Here is a 19069-nt window from a genome sequence, read left to right on the forward strand (position 1 = left end):
TTATATGGCAAGGGATATAACCTGATATTGAAACAAGTAACAACTATTGTGGTGAATGGTTTTATTTTTATTTTTTATCTTAATATAATTTCTTACATTTGCTAGTACATTTAAGTGCACTTTTTAGAGAAGCAGGATCCTTGAATACAAGAACCTGATCTAGAGTGAACAATCTTAATGATGCGTGTTAAGCTTTGCAATGCATATTTGGAGATATGGGCCGCCAATGAAAGTGGAGCCTACTTTAGCATGGAGTATCTTATTAAATATTTATATTTCGGGTTATATAACAAGGGCATAAAGAGATTGCGAAGGAAAAAGTATATTTTATTAGTTCCAACATTCCATTTATATGTATTTTTTGAAGAAGAAACAATTAATTGACCTGCCAATAATGTGCTTGCTTCCTTTTATACACAATTTTCATGAACATATGTTCCATTGAGTTTGGGGATGAGGGAATGAGTTTTGGGGAATGTTGGAAGACACCCACGATCTTACAAGTGACATGCAAATTATAACAAGAAAAATATTAAAACTCTAGAAACATATATTTTTGAACATAGGACTATTATACATAATAAATGTAGCAATTCTTAAATCAATATATGAATGACCTTGTTTGCATAGATATTAAAATACCCCAAAGAAAAGAGTATATGCTATTATGATATGATTCAATAAAATGTACAATTCTAAAGTCATAGGTTTGAAAGACCTTGTTTGCATTGATATTAAAACCCCACAAAGAATAGACTAGAGATAATGTACAAGAACCTATCAAACATGGGAGTCAAAAATCTTGTTGCATATATCCCCCATCACAAAAACATACTGCGTATATTTCAAAACGCATTACATGGATAATATGTCATGTTCTGGTTGTTGAATTGGTGAGTGAATATTTTTCAACAAGATTCATGTGCCATAGGTGTCAGTTGAATAGGGGCATCCACGCATCTCTAAACCTATCAAGGGACATCTCACAGACCTAGCTTGGGAAGAGACGTACAAGGGATTGCGAGAAGTTGCTCATGTTCTTGAAGATGTCCCAGTTGCATCCCACAAGTGTGCAGGTTCTTTCCTTCTCTTTTTCTCCGCAATAAGTATAACAAGTAGAACTAGGGTTTTCAAATGCCACAAAACTCTAGTCTTCTTTTCTCACAAGAGCTACAAGATGAAATTACTATCTTTGCCCCTATAGTGTTTAATACAATCCCTAGTCTTCTTTGTCTTCTTAAGGTGAATCTCTAACTCTGGTCTTTGCTTGAAATTTCCTTAAGAACCCTAGCACTCCAAGGCAAAGAGGGAGAGTACAAGGAATAAGAGTACAAACAAAGTGACTAGTGCTCTCCACTTCTCACATTTCCAATACAGCGGTGTGCTGAATGAATGGGTGAACTCTCTCCTTTCTCTATTTTTGTGAGAAGTTAGGCATATGTGCAAGTCTTCTGAGGTAGTTTTTGTGGAATTGCAGGCTTGAAATTTTAGGGGCCAAAATTTCAGGAGATGACCAAATTTATGAGATTTGACCAATGTTGACTTTTGTTGACTAGGTTTTGTTGGAGATGGATGGAAGGAGGGTTGACTTGGGTCTTTGTGGTAGTCTTGGTCTTGTTATTGGGTCTTGGATATCTCACTTTTATTAGATTCTATAAGAAGACAATTTTTCTTTGGTGTTCCCCCTTTTGGGGTTTTGCCTAGCTTGGAGCCTAATTTCTTGTGTTCTTTGTCTCTTGTGATCTTGTATTTTGGTAATTGCTTGATGAAGAAGAGAATATAAAATTTAATAAGAAGGCAACAAACATTCACAAGGAATTATCAAGTAAGAGAAATCTATCCTATTCTACATGCATTATGATTTCTCAACACCAAGCTCACTTCTTTAGTCACGACTTCCTTTGCTGGTTAATGTTGCGGCTGTCTCAAACCACAATCTGTAAACGCTGTTAAGCCTAACCCCAATTTTCTTAGCCACCTTGGTGTTTGAAGGTTTTATGAAAGCCCTAACTTGTCTAAAGGTCACCTCATACCCCTTATCCTCCAATGCTGAAGCTGAAACGAGGTTCTTCTTGAGCCCAGGTATGTAAAGGACATCTTTGAGATACAAAGGTTTTCTAGACTCCCTTCTCAAATATGATCGTACCAGTACCTTTGACTCAGTACTTCCCATCATCTCCCATCTCATTGTCGAACAACATGTCCCTTTCTGACAGTTTCCTAAAATACTTCTTGTTTCCTATCATATGACATGATGCACCGTTGTCCACATACCATTAAAATTGGTAGTCACTGAGTTTTCCATGCAAGCAAATGAGTGAAAACTTCTTCTTAAAATGAGAAGAGAACTCATCTATATCTGTAGAGGCTGTTACTTGGTCCTTCTTGGACCCTTTCTTCCTGTTAGGGAATTTAGTAGCATAATGCCCAAACTAGTGGCAAGAAAAGTAGTTGGTCTTGCTAAGATCCTTTTCTTCTTCTTACCTTCAAGCTCAACTCTCCACCACCACTGCTTCTTTTTCCCTTTGACTTGCCCCCTTTGTTGGCTGGAGTACAATTTTCTTCATCTTCCTCGATCTTAACACAAGACCTAGCTTATCTGCGAATCTCCTCTTGGACGTAGTCACCCCATAATTGCTCCCAATCTTAAAGCTTTTCTCTAGCACAAATCTCATCTGTAAGGAATTGCCACGATTTGGTAAAACCCAACAGGGCGAAATTTACCAGATCCTTATTTGGCATTGTCTCATCCACACCAGCTAACTCTTCTCGTACTTTGGTGAACTTGGTGAGGTAACATACAACAAAAGCAAACCTGGACATTTTAATGTTCCTAAGCTTGTCCTTCGAAACCAACTTTTTGGCCTCGCTTGAATCTTGATAGGGGCAATGATGGCTGTCCACATGGATTTGGCAGTCTTCTTCCTAGTCAGGTGAGGAATAATGTTGTCTTTGACTCCCTCCAAGATGATTTTTCTTGCCTTGGCATGCTTCTTGTTATGCTAAGCCAACTGTTGAGGGTCAGTGGGTGCAGCTGGGACATTATCAACAAACTCCCATACCCCTTGTTCCTCTAGCACCACTGCTATCCTCTCATGCCAAGAACATAAGTTGGATGGTTCGTCCAATCTGTCTTCAAATTTGAGACCCCGATATGCCATACTGCCAATACACATTGTTCAAAATGATGTGCAATGCCTAGAAACCCTAGCGGCCAAATCGACTTGGTGAACTCGCTCCCTCTGAATTGCAACACTCGCCCCTGAACATGAAAATTGTGTTTGGTCTTCGATCAAAGGCTATGCTCTGATACCATGTTAGATTTCCTTAAAACTCAGTAACTGATTCACAATATTCTAAGTGTAAAAACTAGAAATACAAACAACAACTGTTCCAGAAACTTAAATTGCAAATACACTGAGTTTTCTAACTTTAGCATGCACAATGGAAATAATAAGTTAGAAGACAAACACATTCAACACATAAAACACAAGATATACCCAAGAAACCCCAACTCTAGGGAAAACCTGCAAACTTTGTGGGTCTTTTATTATCTTTAGCAAAAGGGCAATCTTCAAAAATTTTACAGCAAGGGAAAAATTCACTTTTTCTATACAGAAACATTGATAAGCTTCCAAGATAATTTGATCTCCCTATTGCGCACTCTGATTTGTCATACGGCTGTGCAGATTTGCCTATCTACATACAAGTGCAAGTTGCAGAGCTTTCCTGTGCACATGTGCGAGTTGAATAATTGCGCTGAGGCTGTAAGGGTAGCACAACCATCACTCTATCTCTTTCTTAGTCGTTATAGCTATGCAGTTTGCTGAAACCATAGTCTCTCCCTTCGTTGATTTGACACACTGCTTGTGCTCAACTAACTAGCCATTTGCTCTATCTCCTCTTATAATTTCGAGCTAAGCCCCTCCTTCACTCTCAACGGTTGAGATTAGATCTTGATGAAGGGCTGAGATTAAATCAAAAGTTAGCCTAAGATTTTAAAATTTTTCCTAAGTCCTACTTTAGGAAATAGTTACATAAATTAACTAGTGGATCCCTCTACTAGCTTTCACACTTAGGCAAGAAGAACCCTTATGTTAGGATATTCCGACACACATGAAATAGTTAAGTATAACTTGGTCTAGTGTAGAGTTAGGTAAAGTGTGTTTCTTTACTATGTACTTTTGTAACTTACAATTCGACAGTCACGATATGTTCTAGACATGAAGTGATCCGAGGGTTCATTCTCTCCTCGGTATTACCGACACTTGATCCGTGGCTTATCACTCGATTGGTCCATGATCTCTATTTAAAGAGCATGGAGGGTCATTTGTAGGGTGACCATTCATGAGAGAAGCTTATGTAATTTTTATGTTTTTTATTAATAAATTGCCTGAAGTGGCCGTGTTGGCTCAGGCCGTGGACTGTTTCCCTCTTTGAGGGTTTTAACCATGTCAAGAACACTGGTGTATTGATCTGTGATCTGTTTGTGGGCAGTGTCGTTTGGTGTTCTATCTGAGGAACTTACCCTGTAAATTCTTACATGGTATCAGAGCTATTTGATGGCCGCATCCGTTGGTGATCTAAATCCGAAGCCGATACTACTACATCCGACTTTCATTTCCTAGATCTACTGTTTATGACTGCTTTCGGCCGAGAGGCCTACTCTATTGTGTTAGGAGCATCTGTTCCAGTGAGGAACTCCTTTCGATTCACGCGAAAAGGTTTTCGGTAGCTCTAGCTATGTCATTTTTAAGATCTGGAGGTATACAGTGTTTATTCGCAGTTTTAGTTATTTTCTTTGTTTATTTCGATTTATTTATCTCTCTGTTTTTTATAACCATATCTATACCTTTCATTTCCGCGTATGCTCTTTGCCCCGTGACTTTGTGTGATCTGGGCAAACCAGAAATAGAAAGGAAGGATTTTTATCATGCGTGTGCTATTTTCCGCCGCACCTTAGTGTGATCTCAGAAAATCAGAAACATTGAGGAAAATATTTAGTTTCCGGCAAAAGCTAACTTCAAGCCATAAGGTTTGGTTTTTTTTGCATGTCCGTGTTGGGTTGTGTGGTTTTTTGTTTTGCAGACAAAAAAGGCTTTTTCAAGTAAGCACGCACCCCAAAGCTTCAGTGACTAAAAAAAAAACCCTTCCTCTTTTCCAAAAGTTACTAACCTTTTAAACTAGCTCACTTGGTCCAAAGTTACTTTATGAGAATAGAGGTCTTGAGTTCAAGTCTTTCTTTTTGTTGAGTTACTTTTTCAAAAAGCACATGTAATTTATGTTTTAAAGTTACTTTATGTAAAAGTCTTCTCACCCATTATAAAAATTGAGTCACTTATAATTCTAAAGTCTCTTTATCTTTTATTTAAGTTACAATTTAGTGGGTAGCTCATAAAGTACCATTGTAAAAGTGACTTTTACTTATTTATAAAAGTGGGTCACATAATTTTTTTTAAAAAGTAAACTCATTAGATTAAGTTTGGAAAAGGGGGAGATTTTGTTTAAATATAATATTATCATTCACTTCCGCACATTCATGTACTTCGCCAACATTTTCTTCAAAAAGTCATAACTTCTTCATCTGGAAGCTGTTTTTAGAGCCATTTTTTTGAATCGGCATAATTTTTCGAGATCTTTCCATTGGAACATTTAGTTTCAGCATCTACAACTTCAGTTTCTATTAAAATGGAAAGTCCATGCCAAGTTATTCTTGACAGCGCCAACTACCTCCAATGGGTGTCCTACATGGAGGATTTACTTAGAAGTAAAGGTCTTTATAGAATAGCCTTAGGCCAAGAGTCGAAACCTAAAGATGAAGGTAAGGAAATCAAATGGGAAAATAAGCAAGATCAAGCACGTGGGTTGATAGGGATGTTGTTAATTTTTGGTATGTTCTATGCTTAGAGCAATTTATTTCAATTTCATAGTTAGCTCAATATCGTTTCCAGATTAGCAATCACATCAGCATTAAAATAAACTGCAGATCGAACATAAACATAAATCGCAGAAGAAAAGCCAAGACAAGAGGACACAAGATGGGGAAACCCTTGATCAATTCTTCTTATATGGTGTTCAATAGTTCAGCAGAGGAAGAGAGAGATAGTACATTTACAACAGAAGTCAACACTTTGACTTATTTAAATAAGAGCATAGATCATCTCTAAGAAGATGATACATGAGATAGCTGAACTCAGTTGAAGACATGCTGCTTCAACTGATTCATCAAAGTGACTCCTTCACCTATCATTGTGCTGCACCTCACCGTGATGCACCATGCTGCACCCACAATCACTAAGTTGGACCTCATGACTATGCTGCACACATCATACTGCTGCACCTGATGCTGCCACTGTTGTCCCATGTGCCATTGTTGCACCATGCTGCCACAGTTGTCCCATGTGCCATAGCTGCATCATGTTGCCACACTGCTGTCCCATGTGGTATGTTGAACCATGTTGTCATACAGCATGTCTCATGTGCTTGCAGCACCATGCTTTCCATGTTGTCCATGCTTGTCATGTTGTCCATGCGTGCCACGCTGTCTATGCTTGCCATGCTGTCCATGCTTGTTGTTGTCCCATGTTTGCCTTAGCATTCCTTTGCTGTCCCATTTACTATGCAGCTGTCCCATGTAGCTCCATGCTTGCTGCTACCTAGTTATATTGCTGTAGCTGCTGTCCCTAACAGTCATGCTATCCCAATTGTGCCATTATTGCACTATGCCATTGCCATACCTTGCTGTTGTCCAATAGCCTTGTCATACCTTGCTACTGTCCCAATAACCTTGCCATACCTTGTTGTTCATGACTGATCTGGTTAGGGCACTAGGCAGCCCTACAGTCCTCGAACAACCCTCAAGAAAATTGCGGTATACTCTCATGAGACACCTCCCCTAGCACGTTGTTGTTCAGGGCTTGTTTGAACCCTCAAACTCTCCACACTGTCCCTGTTTTGAGGTGGTTAGGATTGCGGCCTACCATAGTCCCACGTTGTCACCTACAACCCACCTTTTCGCTGCCCCAAACAACCCTTCTTCAACTCAGCCTACCCTCGGCCTCCTTCCAGCAGCTCGGTGCCTTGTTTTAGGCCTTAAAACAGTCCTCCTTTTCAGCCGCATTAGTCCTGCGTCTAGGGCACCATATGCCTGTGGCTAGGGCACCATAGGTATGTTTAGGATAGCGTTAGGGTTGCCTTCTAGGACTGGCTGCCTTAGGATAGCGTTAGGCTTCTTCCTTGAGCTCCTTTAGGTCAACACATAGAACCCTTCCATCGCTTCACTGGCCTGCCTTCTTTGTTGCAGCTAGGGCAACCTCTTTTCCTCCAACGTCTAGGGCTTCCACTCCTAGATTTCTCTTCCACTAAAACCCAAGACAAGTGGAGAGAAATCAAGATAGAAGTGTGTGTGAAATGACTCTCAAGTCATCTCCTTTTATACTAAAACGTTGAGCACATGTGGGGTTTATTTGGTTGTTGGCCGACCTTGACGAATTGTCTTATAACACAAATAAATTCATAACTCCATGAATACTTATCAGAATCGGATGATCTTTAGATCAATTCTACACCTCTCAATGAGAGGGATCCAAGAAAAATATCAGCTGCCATAAAGAAGACGACCCACATGGAGTTTGGCCCTAGTTGCCAATTTTAACAGATGTCTATGTCTCCAGACCTTAGATTCCATATCACAGAACTTGATACCCCTGATGAAGCAATGAAACAGCTCAACAAAGTTTTTGGAATTAAAAATGAAATTAGAGCCCATCAACTAGAAAATGAGTTGCTTACGTTGGACCCCAATAATTTTTCTTCCATTGAAGATTTTTTATCTAAGTTCAAGACCCTTAGACTTCTCTTGGAAAGTGTTAAGGTTAAGAAAGAAGATGGTAGCCTTATCTATTCCATTCTTACTAAGTTGGGACCAACCTACTCTGTGTTTGTTTCCACCTTCCATTCTACTAGAGAAGCCTTTATTTTTCAAGGACAAGCCTACAAGTCCCCCTATTTTGATGCCTTTTGTGATTCTTTAATAAGAGAACAAGAAAAACTCTTACATCTTGGTCTTCTTAATCTTGGAAACTCTTCTAAGAAAGCCTTAGCCGCCCAGCAGCGACCAAACTCTGAGAATCCTAAGAAGCAGTATCCTAAAAAGAATTGTTCTAAACCAAACAAGAGTCCTAAGCACTTTCAGTCTCAACAAAATGAAAAATCAATTCAACAAAATGACAAGGCAAATTAAAACAAAGGGAATAAGACTGATAGACATTGCAACTTTTGTAATCGAGATGGCCACTTAGAATCCAAATGCTTTAAGAAGATGGAAACCTTGGAAGCAGCAATGAAGAACCATAACATCCATTTGGAGCATTCTTCAACTTCAACTTCATCTTCAGGAATATCACTTTCTGCATGTGGTTGTCAAGCATCTCGGTCTGGTTATTGTTGAAGTTTTTAAGTCTACCAGTTAGAAACCTTCCATGCACTTTATCTTATTTATTCTTACCTACTTGTTCTGTTACTTAACAAGTTATTTACAATGTAAATATTGAAAATAAACACTAGTGCGTGCTCAACATATTACAGATCAACAACTGAAAAAACAAAAACAATCACACCAAATGACATCGTTATTTTTGGACCAATGTCCCCGGAAAAACCTAATGTGGGAAAACCGGTGCAACTATATGAGGGTTTTCTTATTAAGCAATATCAGAGTACAATCTGGGTGCCAAATCCGGCCTACCCAACAGAGAATTTCCTTGGCAGTAATACCTCTCAGTTTGAGACAAATCTCATGGCTGAAACCCCAGATAAACCTTCTGGCAGCTCCTCACCTCCAATCTACCCCAGAAACCCCAACGTCTGCCTTTCTGCACTGCGTCAGCCCCTCTCTGCCTAGCGCTAGCCTTGTGTCACCCTGAATGGGTTTGCATCAGCCTTAGGAGGCCTTGCGTCAACCTTCTGGGCCTCTGCGTCAGCAACGCTGGCCTCTCTGAAGCTCTGCGCAGATCCCGACTGCCTCTGCGTGAGCCTTGGCTGCTACAACGTCACTCTCTCTGGCTACTACGCTGCTCTTTCAACACTATCTTTGCCTCTCTATCTCTTTGTACTCAATGCCCCTCAACTGCAACTCCAATCACTGATTTTATCTCTCTTAGCAAGCCTTGCTCTAGAGAATAGAATGAATGATCACTCTGGTGTGTTCTCCAAGTGACCCTCAAGCCTCCTCTTATACTTTTCTCGTTGACATATCAACGGTGGAGATTAAGTCCCTAATCAATGACTAAGATTAGATCTGGCTTGATCCATGTCTTTTGGACCATTCTAACACAGTTTCATATTAATCCACATTAATATTTTAATTTCCTAAGTTTAGACTTAGGGACTCCATTAAAAATATTAATTATTTTAATATCTCCTGAACTGTTTAGAATCTGCCCAAATCCATTCTGGGTATTGGAGATGTCATGTGCCCCAACCTTTCCACCAAATTTCGTGGCTAGAGCACATCCGATGCTACCCCAAATCAACACTCCCTCTTAGCGAGGTGTGTGCGCTAGTAATACTACTCACTAAGTATCACCCTGATCATCCGACATCTGTCCCTGTGCTGATGCTCGGCCTGCGGCCCACCATCTTCTACACTATTGTATCCTATACTGCTGTCCATTGTTCTGCCACTGCCACTACTGCATCTGTATGACAACTCCCTCTGCATCCGTGCTGCTGCTGGTCCTTTCTCCCAACACTGCATCCACATTGCACTTCCTCTTATCATGTTGCATCGTGCTGCCCATTGCTGCACTGCAACCCAGTTACTGAGAAGTAAGTAACTGATCTCCCAACTCTGACCTCTTTGTTGGGCTAGAGACCCTCCCGATGCTGAAGCTCCCTCTGCTGTTGACAAGTGCTCCCGCTCTGACCTCTGCGCTGCTGCAACAACTCCTTAGATCTCGCACCATTGCACACCTCTTTGTGCTATCCTGCACTGGTACAACACTCTTGTGCCTCTCGCACTGCTGCAGCCTGCTAGCCTCGCGCTGTCTCGGGACTCCTGCAATGTAGCTCTCTCTGCCGCTCCATCAGCATCCGTCTCCACCCACATCATCCAACCCTGCTACTCCTCTTCGGAGCTCCCGTAGCAAGGTCTAATCCAAGAGGCTGGGTACCTCGAGGATCCTGCCCCTCATCGCCTATAGTCCGCTTGACTACAGCTCGATGTCTCCCCACTTCTTCTCAAGTGGCGCGTGTGCACTCATGGCACAGTGATCATCTGTCAACACTTCCTTCTCTGCCCTTGTTGGCGCTGCCTTGGTCTCGGAAGACTCTCCCTTACTCTTCTTCCTTGGACACTAGGTCGCATAATGACCCAATTTCCCACAGTGGAAGCACTTAATCTTGGAGAGATCCCTCTTCTTCCACTTTTCCTGCTTCCCTCAGATGCTAGGGCAACATCTTCCTCCTCTTGCTTGACTTTGATCCCCTTGCTGTTGCTACCCGTTTTTGATTGCCATCTAATCTCTTCTTGGCAAAGAGAAGGCCACATCTCATCCCAAGGTGGAAGTGTCCCTCTGCCCAGTATACTCTGGAAAAATACCTCCCAGTCTTCTGAGACTACATTCAGGGTTGTCCTCACTATCAATTCTTGATCCGACGTGGCTTCTATAATAGTTAACTGATCTCGGATCTCATTCAGTCCTCCGAGTTAGGTGTCAATCGGTTCTCCCTTCGTCATCTGATATGACCTCAGCTGATTTTCTAGTAACATTCTTCTCTGCACTGAAGTATGCTGGTACAATTTCTTGAGGGCCTCCCACATCTCATATGCCGTTTCCTTCTCGGTAATGTGTGCTACTACATGGTCCTTGACCAATGTTGCACGAAGTGCCCCCCCCGGTTCCAAGCTCGGAAGCACATCCCGTGTGGAAGCGCCTAGGAAGCTTCGCCGGAAGCGCGCTTTCGATTTTTTTTGCCGCTTCCTGGACTTTTCGGAAGCGTGGCTCCGAAGCGCGCTTCCAAAGCGCCGAAGTGCGCTTTGTACGCCGCTTCGGGCATCGGAAGCGTGGCGCTTCGGAGGAGGAAGCGTACGCTTCCCGTACGCTTCCGGAAAAGCATTTAGAATTTTTTTCAATTTTTTTTTTTTTTTTAAAATTTTAGGTGAGTTTGTTTGTTGGGGGTGGGTCCACCTTGGGTTAGGGTGACGAATGAAGGCAAAAAAAATATAAATATAGCATATGCTCCCTCATGGTAATGTTAAATTCTTAAAGTAAAAGTGACATTCCCGTTTATTTTTCATTTTCATCCTTTTACTTAAATTTTTAACATTACCATGAAATGACTCAGGATGTTTGAGAGTGGTTCGAGGCTCATTGGACTTCATATGGAGAAAATAGAATTTCATATCCTATTCAAAATTCAGCAGACTTAACAGTTTTTCAGGAATTCAGGATCAATGAGATTGTGGCATTTCATTAGATCATATCGAGTATGAAGGTATGCGATTAGCATTTAATCAAGAGCACCAAGCCCTATATGTACCCTAGTGTTGGTGGTGTTAATTGTTGAACTCCTTTGTCACGCGGCACGCCCTTAGCAAAAAATTACCTTTCAATCAAGTCAAAATCATCGAACAAGCATGTTAAGCTTTTTCTACCATATTTTAACTCTTGAATTAGGTAGTTTGATCAAATTTGGGCAATGTTGACTAATATCCCTAGACAATCGAGGTAGAGGCAAAGGCTAGGCAAGAGGAGAAGAATGTAGATTCTAGATGGTTGATGCATCTAAATGGTTGATGCTCGAATAATTAATCATTAATGTACAATGGATGTTATATCTATCTTGATTTATGCAAAAATATGCATGTTTTCATGTCTTCTACAACTAATTTGGTATTTGGGATGTTTGTTTTGAGTATAAATGCAAATATCTATCTATATATATATATATATATATATATATATATATATATATATATATAGCAGACGCTTCGCTTCCTAGATTTTTGGAAAATGACGCTTCCGCGTCCCCGCTTCGTGCAACATTGTCCTTGACCTTGTCAAGGATGATGCTCTTGGCCCTCGCCATTGCCTCCTCGTACTTGTCGTTATCATTTGGGTCGACTGAGATAGCTATAATCTTCAAGGTGAAGTTCTTGACACGATTTTTGTCAAGTACGGATAAGATTCTGGCCTTCCAGACTATGAAGTTCGACGCTTCGTCCAACCTGTCCTGGTCTCTTACTCCGTGTAGTGCCATGATGCTCTTCTACTTCCCTCCTAGAAGTTCTCGATTTGACTGCCTCTGAGTCTCGATTTCCCTCCTGGAAATCCTTTTGTCGATGTTAAGATTCCACCTACTCTGATCGTCTGTGCAACCGCACCACTGATCCAGGTTTCTCGGCTAGAAACCCTCGGTAGCAACTCCCTCCTCTTGGCCTTGCTCTGTTAGGTATTGTTCTGACTACAATACCTCACCAGCTCCACTCTGCAATATTCCCACAGCCTTCTAAACCCCAGCAACCTGAAGGTGAGAGCTCCTAGGCTCTGCGCAATCCTGACACCAGCAACCCGGCCTCCTCAGCCAACTGTGTTAGCCCTCCTAGCTTCTGTGTGGCTCTGCGTGAGGCTCCCTTTGCCTTCCTTAGCCTCTGCGCTGCCTCTTCCTGGCTCACCCTTGATGACGCAGGCACTGCGTCACCCTTCCCTTGTTGCTGCTCTGCTAGAAACAACTTTTGTCACCTTGGGACAACTGTTTTTCTGCTGTTATTGCTCCGCTCGACTGATGTTCTCAGTCCTCATGTGATTTGCAATCATGCTCTGATACCATGTTGAAGTTTCTAAGTCTATTAGTTAGAAACCCTCCATGCACTTTATCTGATTTATTCCTACCTACTTGTTTTGTTACTTAACAAGTTATTTACAATGTAAATACTGAAAATAAACACTAGTGCATGCTCAACATATTACAGATCAACAACTGAAAGAAACAGAAACAATCACACCAAATGACATCTTTATTTTTGGATGAATGTCCCCGAAAAACCCAATGTGGAAAACCTGTGCAGCTATCTGAGGGTTTTCTTATTAAGCAATATAAGAGTACAATCTGGGTGCCAAATCTGGCCTACCCAACAGAGAATTTCCTTAGCAATAATACCTCTCAGTTTGAGACAAATGTCCCGGCTGAAACCCCGAATAAACCTTCCGGCAGCTCCTCAGCTCTAATCTGCCCCAGAAACCCTAGCGTTTGCCTTTCTGGACTGTGTCAGCCCCTATTTTCCCAGCGCTGGCCCTGCGTCACCCTGAATGTGTCTGCGTCAGCCTTAGGAGGCCCTACATCAGCCTTTTGGCCCTCTGCGTGAACAACGATGGCCTCTTTGAAGCTCTGCGCAACTCTCGGCCGCCTCTGCGTGGCCTTGTGTGAGCCCTGGCTGCTACTGCGTCACTCTCTCTGGCTACTGCGCTGCTCTTCTAGCACTATCTCTGCCTCTCTGTCTCTTTGTAACCAATGCCCCTCAACTGCAACTCCGATCACTGACTTTGACTCTCTTAGCAAACCCCGCTTTAGAGAATAGAATCACTGATCACTTTGGTGTGTTCTCCAAGTGACCCTCAAGCCTCCTCTTATACTTTTCTCGTTGACATATCAACGACTGAGATTAAGTCCCTAGTCAATGGCTAAGACTAGATCTGGCTTGATCCATGTCTTTTGGACCATTCTAACACAGTTTCATATTAATCCACATTAATATTTTAATTTCCCTAAGTTTAGACTTAGGGACTCCATTAAAAATATTAATTATTTTAATATCTCCTGAACTGTTTAGAATTTGCCCAAACTCTTTCTGGGTATTGGAGATCTCATGTGCCCCAACCTTTCCACCAAATTTCGTGGCTAGAGCACATCCGATGCAACCCCAAATCAACAGTTATGCACTAAATGTATCTTCTTCTTCTCATTCTCATGAGTGGCTCATTGATTTTGGAGCTTCTTATCACATGGCCAAAAACAAAGCCATGTTTTCTTCTTTAAATCACTGTAACACCAAAAATATATATGTTGGTGATGATAGATCTCTTAGTGTTGTAGGGACTAGAACTATTCATCTAGACAATGGTCAATTTAATGATGTATTACGTGTTCCAACCTTATCTTGCAACCTTCTATCTGTATATCAGATAACTCATTCAGGTGAAGGTAAAATCGTTGAATTTTCACCTCATGATGTTGTAATTAAGGACCTAGGAGATGCTAGACAGATTTTAGCTACTGGCATTGCTGATGATTCTACAATGTTGTATAAGTTTAACAACTTTGGGTCATCAACTCTTCCCTCGATATTTGTTTCTCATAATGATGAAGTGAGCAAACTTTGGCATGAGCAATTTGGTCACTTAAACTATCGCTCCCTTCAAAATCTATGTAAAGAAAATATGGTGACAGGTCTTCCTATGGTATCTTGCAGAGATGGTGTTTGTTCCGGATGTGTACTCGAAAAACATCATCGGGATAGTTTTGAAAAACGTGCCTCTTGGCACGCCTCAGCCCCTTTACAGCTTGTGCATAGTGATTTATGTGGTCCACTTCTAGTTGTTTCATTCTCTGGCTACAAGTATTTCTTAACTTTCATTGATGATTTCTCCAGACGCACTTGGGTATACTTCTTAAAACTCAAGAGTGAAGTATTTAACATGTTCTTGGCCTTTAAGGCCTTTGTTGAGAAACAATCTGGACATCAAATTCTTAAGCTAAGATCTGATAATGGCAGAGAATATGTTAACAACAAATTCATCAACTTTTGCATTGAGCATGGAATTCAAATGCAACATATTGTTCCATATACTCCACAACAAAATGGTGTAGTTGAAAGGAAGAATCGCACCTTAAAGGAAATGGCTAATTGTATGCTTCAATCTAAAGGACTTAGTCTTAATTTGGGCAGAAGCAATTAACTGTGCAAATTACATAGTAAATCACACTCCTACTAAGGTTTTAAAGAATATCACTCCAGAAGAAGCATGGAGCTTAATTAAACCAGATGTAAGTCACTTTCGTGTTTTTGGAAGTGAAGCATGGGCCCATATTCCTGATGAGAAACATAAAACCTTAGAACCCAAGAGTGAAAAATATATTTTTGTTGGATATTCTGAAGATGTCAAAGGATGTGCCACCTCTCTCTATCCCTTCTACTTTTGAAAATATATCTTCTTCAAATGATGACAGCGAGGATGACAATCCTCCCCCACCTTCTCAGGATCCTCCTTCAGCTCCTCAACTTCCAAAATGGGTCGGTGCTACTCGGGATGCAACAGGTGCTCTTGCAGGTGATCTTACAGATCATTGACTTACAAGTTCTTAGTTCAATAGAGCCTCTTCTTTACTTGCTCAAGCTTCAACGAATTATGATCCTGACACCTTTGCAGAAGCTCCAGGCCATCCAGATTGGGACACAACTATGAATGAAGAATATCGTTCATTATTGGCAAATGATACATGGGATCTTGTTCCTCTTCCAAAGGGACGAAAACTTGTTAGATGCAAATGGGTTTACAAAACCAAGATAGGACCAAATGGAAAATTTGATAAACATAAAGCTCGTCTTGTTGCTAAGAGTTTTTCACAAGTTGAAGGCATTGACTATACTGAAACCTTCTCCCCTGTTGCCAAAATGAATTCTATCCACCTTGTTCTTTCCCTTGCTACCTCTTTCAAATGGGAAGTCCATCAGATGGATGTTAAATCTGCCTTCTTGCATGGGGACTTGCATGAAGAAATCTATATGGAACAACCTCCTGGCTTTATACAAACAAACTCCAGCCTTGTATGTCAGCTTAAGAAATCCCTTTATGGTCTCAAGCAAGCCCCTCGGGCTTGGTATGCTAAAATGGATAGCTTTCTTTTAGATACTGGCTTTTCAATGTGTCATTCTGACAATATTGTCTACACCAAGAAAGTGGGTAAGTCTCTTATCATTCTTGTTCTTTATGTTGATGATCTTATCCTTACCGGTAGTGATCCTAACCTTATAAACCATGTGAAGTCCAACCTTAAAAAGAAGTTTGAAATGATAGACTTAGGACACTTGCATTATTTTCTTGGTCTTCAAGTCTTGCAATCCAAGGAAGTTATTTCCCTTTCCCAGTCCAAGTATGCATGTGACCTTCTACGTCACTTTCACATGGAAGACTGTAAGCCAGTCCCTTCTCCCTTTCAGTCTGGAGCCAAACTTTCAATCACTTGTACTTCCCCTGAAGTTGATGCTACCTTATATCGTCAGCTTGTAGGAAAACTTTTGTATCTGACCCATACTCATCCTGACCTTTCCTTTGTTGTTGGCCTGATTGCTCGGTTTATGCAGAACCCATGTGAAAGTCATTGGAAAGCAGCTAAAAGAATACTTCGTTATGTTCAAGGTACAATTCAGTTTGGGATTCATTACAGTGCAGAAGCATCTCCTCTATTGGTTGGTTTCACTGATTCCGATTAGGCCGGTGACCCTGTTAAAATTGGCAACTAGGGCCAAACTTCATGTGGGTCACCTCATTTATGGCAGCTATTATTTTTCCTAGATTCCTCTTGTCAAGAGGTGTAGAATTGACCTAAAGATCATCCGATTCTGACAAGTATTTATGGAGAAATGAATTTATTTGTATTTACTTGACAAATTGTCAAGGTCGGCCAACAGTTAAATGTGTAGCACACATGCCCAGTGAATCATATAAATACAAGAGAGGTTGATTCATTTTCTTATCATATCATCTCACTCATTCTTCTCTCTCTCCTTAGCTTTGGGTTATACAAGGAGCAGCTGACACGTGGGAAGGAGGACGCATTAGGGCAAGGAGGATGTTGAAAGGAGGATGCAGAAGCCACTGAAGGTATCTTTGACCTGCGTTGACCAAGCGGTGACTCATCAAGGGTGCGGTTTTGGTGTGGCTGCCTCTCCTAGGCAAGCCACAGATTTTGGCACAAAAATCGAGTCAATTCATCCACAGGTTTGACTAGCGTTGACTGCCCTAGATTTGGGCAGCAGGTTGACTTCAGTCAACAACAATTTTACTGTGTTTTTGGGGCTGTTTCTTCAGGCTGTTTGAGGGCTACTTGATCGGAAATTGACCATGCATATTGGAGGTCAATTTCAACTCGTTTGACCAAGTTTGACTTTGCTGGTCTAGGGTTTGCCGCTGCTGATATAAAATTACAGAATTCTGATTTTGTACTATTTCTCTCTGCTGAACTATTGAAGATAAAATAAGATTTGATCAAAGGGTTTCCCCGCATTGGGGTTTGTCCCTAGCTAGCCGCCACATCTTGTGTCTCTTGTCTTGGCTTGTTTTCTGTTGATTGTTTAATGTTCTATCTGCACTTTACTTCATGTATATGTGATTGTTAATCTGTGGCTAATAAGAAGAAAAGAAGTAAATTGCTCTAAGCATAGAACATACCATAATTTAACATGGTATCAGAGTTGAGGTGAAGACAAAGCCCAAGCAAGAGCAAGAGCAAGAGCAATCACCGAAGAGAAGGTTGGCAAGGCTATCCTAAAAACTTCATGGGGTCCTCAACACTCTTCCCCGCCGAAGACAAGCTCCGTGAGAAGTCTGACTATCACAGATGGAAGATGTCTCTCGATCTGACTTTAGAAGATCAGGAAGTGTTGGACCATGTGAGAGGCAATATTGTTGCGCCTCCATCAAATGCATCCACTGCCGCCAAAAGCAAGTGGTCCAAGGGAGAAGTCAAAGCAAGGAAGATCATCCGAGACTCTATCGACAAGTGCCTGGTGGCCTATGTTTCCGAGCTGACAACCTCCAAGGAAATCTACGATAGATTGGTGAGTTTATTTAAAGTTAATGATGCAAATCAAGTTCTGTTCCTTAGAAATAAGCTGAAGGAAATTAAGAAGGGCAAAGATGAGAGTATGCAAGCATATTTCTTAAGGATCACCGAGATCAAGAATGATCTCCTATCTATTGGGGAAGTAGTTCCTGACAGGGAAATGACTATCACAACTCTTGGAGGACTACCACCTGAATGGTATATATTCAGGACTACTCTTCTCAACAATAATGTCATCCCAGGATTTGAGGAATTAATGGCTAGGTGTATTCAAGAAGAGACAAGGATGGAAGAGCAAGAAATGCCCACACTTAAAGGCCATCCCTCTACCTTTTCTTCTCATGCTAAAAGAAGAAACAATTCTGGGGCTAAATCCAAAGGAAAGGCTGGACCGAAGGGTGGAAGAAAAGGACGATGTTACAATTGCAATAAAATGGGCCACTATGCGAGGGAGTGCCTTGATAAAAGGGACTCACACCATGACGATGACCAAAATCACTCTCAAGGCAATCAAAGGAATGGCAGGTCCAATGGTAAAGGTAAAAGAAATGTCGGAAATCAAGGAAGAGGACAACCCTTCAAGAAGGCAAGAAACTCCTGGTATGAATCTAACGTTGTTAACAATAAGCAAGATGAATATTGTCTACTAGCGGCCCTCTCTACTACTTCTCCCCCGGACATGTTGGGAAATTGGCTTATTGATGGTGGTGCCTCAAGGCACTTCACTGATTTCAAAGAAGCTCTCTCTAATCTAATAGAGAATGAGACCAACCTGGAAATTGTTCTTGGGGACAACACAAAATATCCCGTGAAAGGCGTAGGGAATGTCACTCTTCAATTGAATCAGGGTAATACAATTAATTTGCAAGAAGTCCTATATGTACCTGATCTCAAAAAGAACTTGGTGTCCGTTTCAACAATGGAGACAAGGGCTACAAGGTAACCTTCATTGATGGCAAGGTACTTGTATGGGAAAAGAATTTTAAAGAAGCTTTCACTCTTGGGTATCGAGTCGATTCATTATATCAGGTTAGAGGAAGTCCGCTGGGTGTCATGTCTTTTAACACATCACTTTAGTCCGAACTATGGCATCGGAGGTTTGCTCACCTTCATTATAAAGCTCTACCCAATGCGAGACAAATGGTGACAAAGATGCCCGAGTTCCGAGTACAGCAAGAAGGTGTATGTCCGGGATGTGCCAAAGGGAAGCTCAAAAGGGGACCAT

At 41.3% G+C, this 19069-nt stretch overlaps 1 protein-coding gene across 3 annotated transcripts in view; it reads left to right on the top strand.

Moving 5' to 3' along the window:
* LOC149241810 (uncharacterized) overlaps positions 1-19069 on the top strand; it is a 275037-nt gene that overhangs the window by 225351 nt on the left and 30617 nt on the right. The window lies entirely within an intron of this gene.

The sequence above is a fragment of the Pinus tabuliformis genome, chromosome 8 (assembly GCF_031772625.1).
Source record: "Pinus tabuliformis cultivar Carrire ecotype Pingquan chromosome 8, CPIR1, whole genome shotgun sequence".
Taxonomy (NCBI): domain Eukaryota; kingdom Viridiplantae; phylum Streptophyta; class Pinopsida; order Pinales; family Pinaceae; genus Pinus; species Pinus tabuliformis.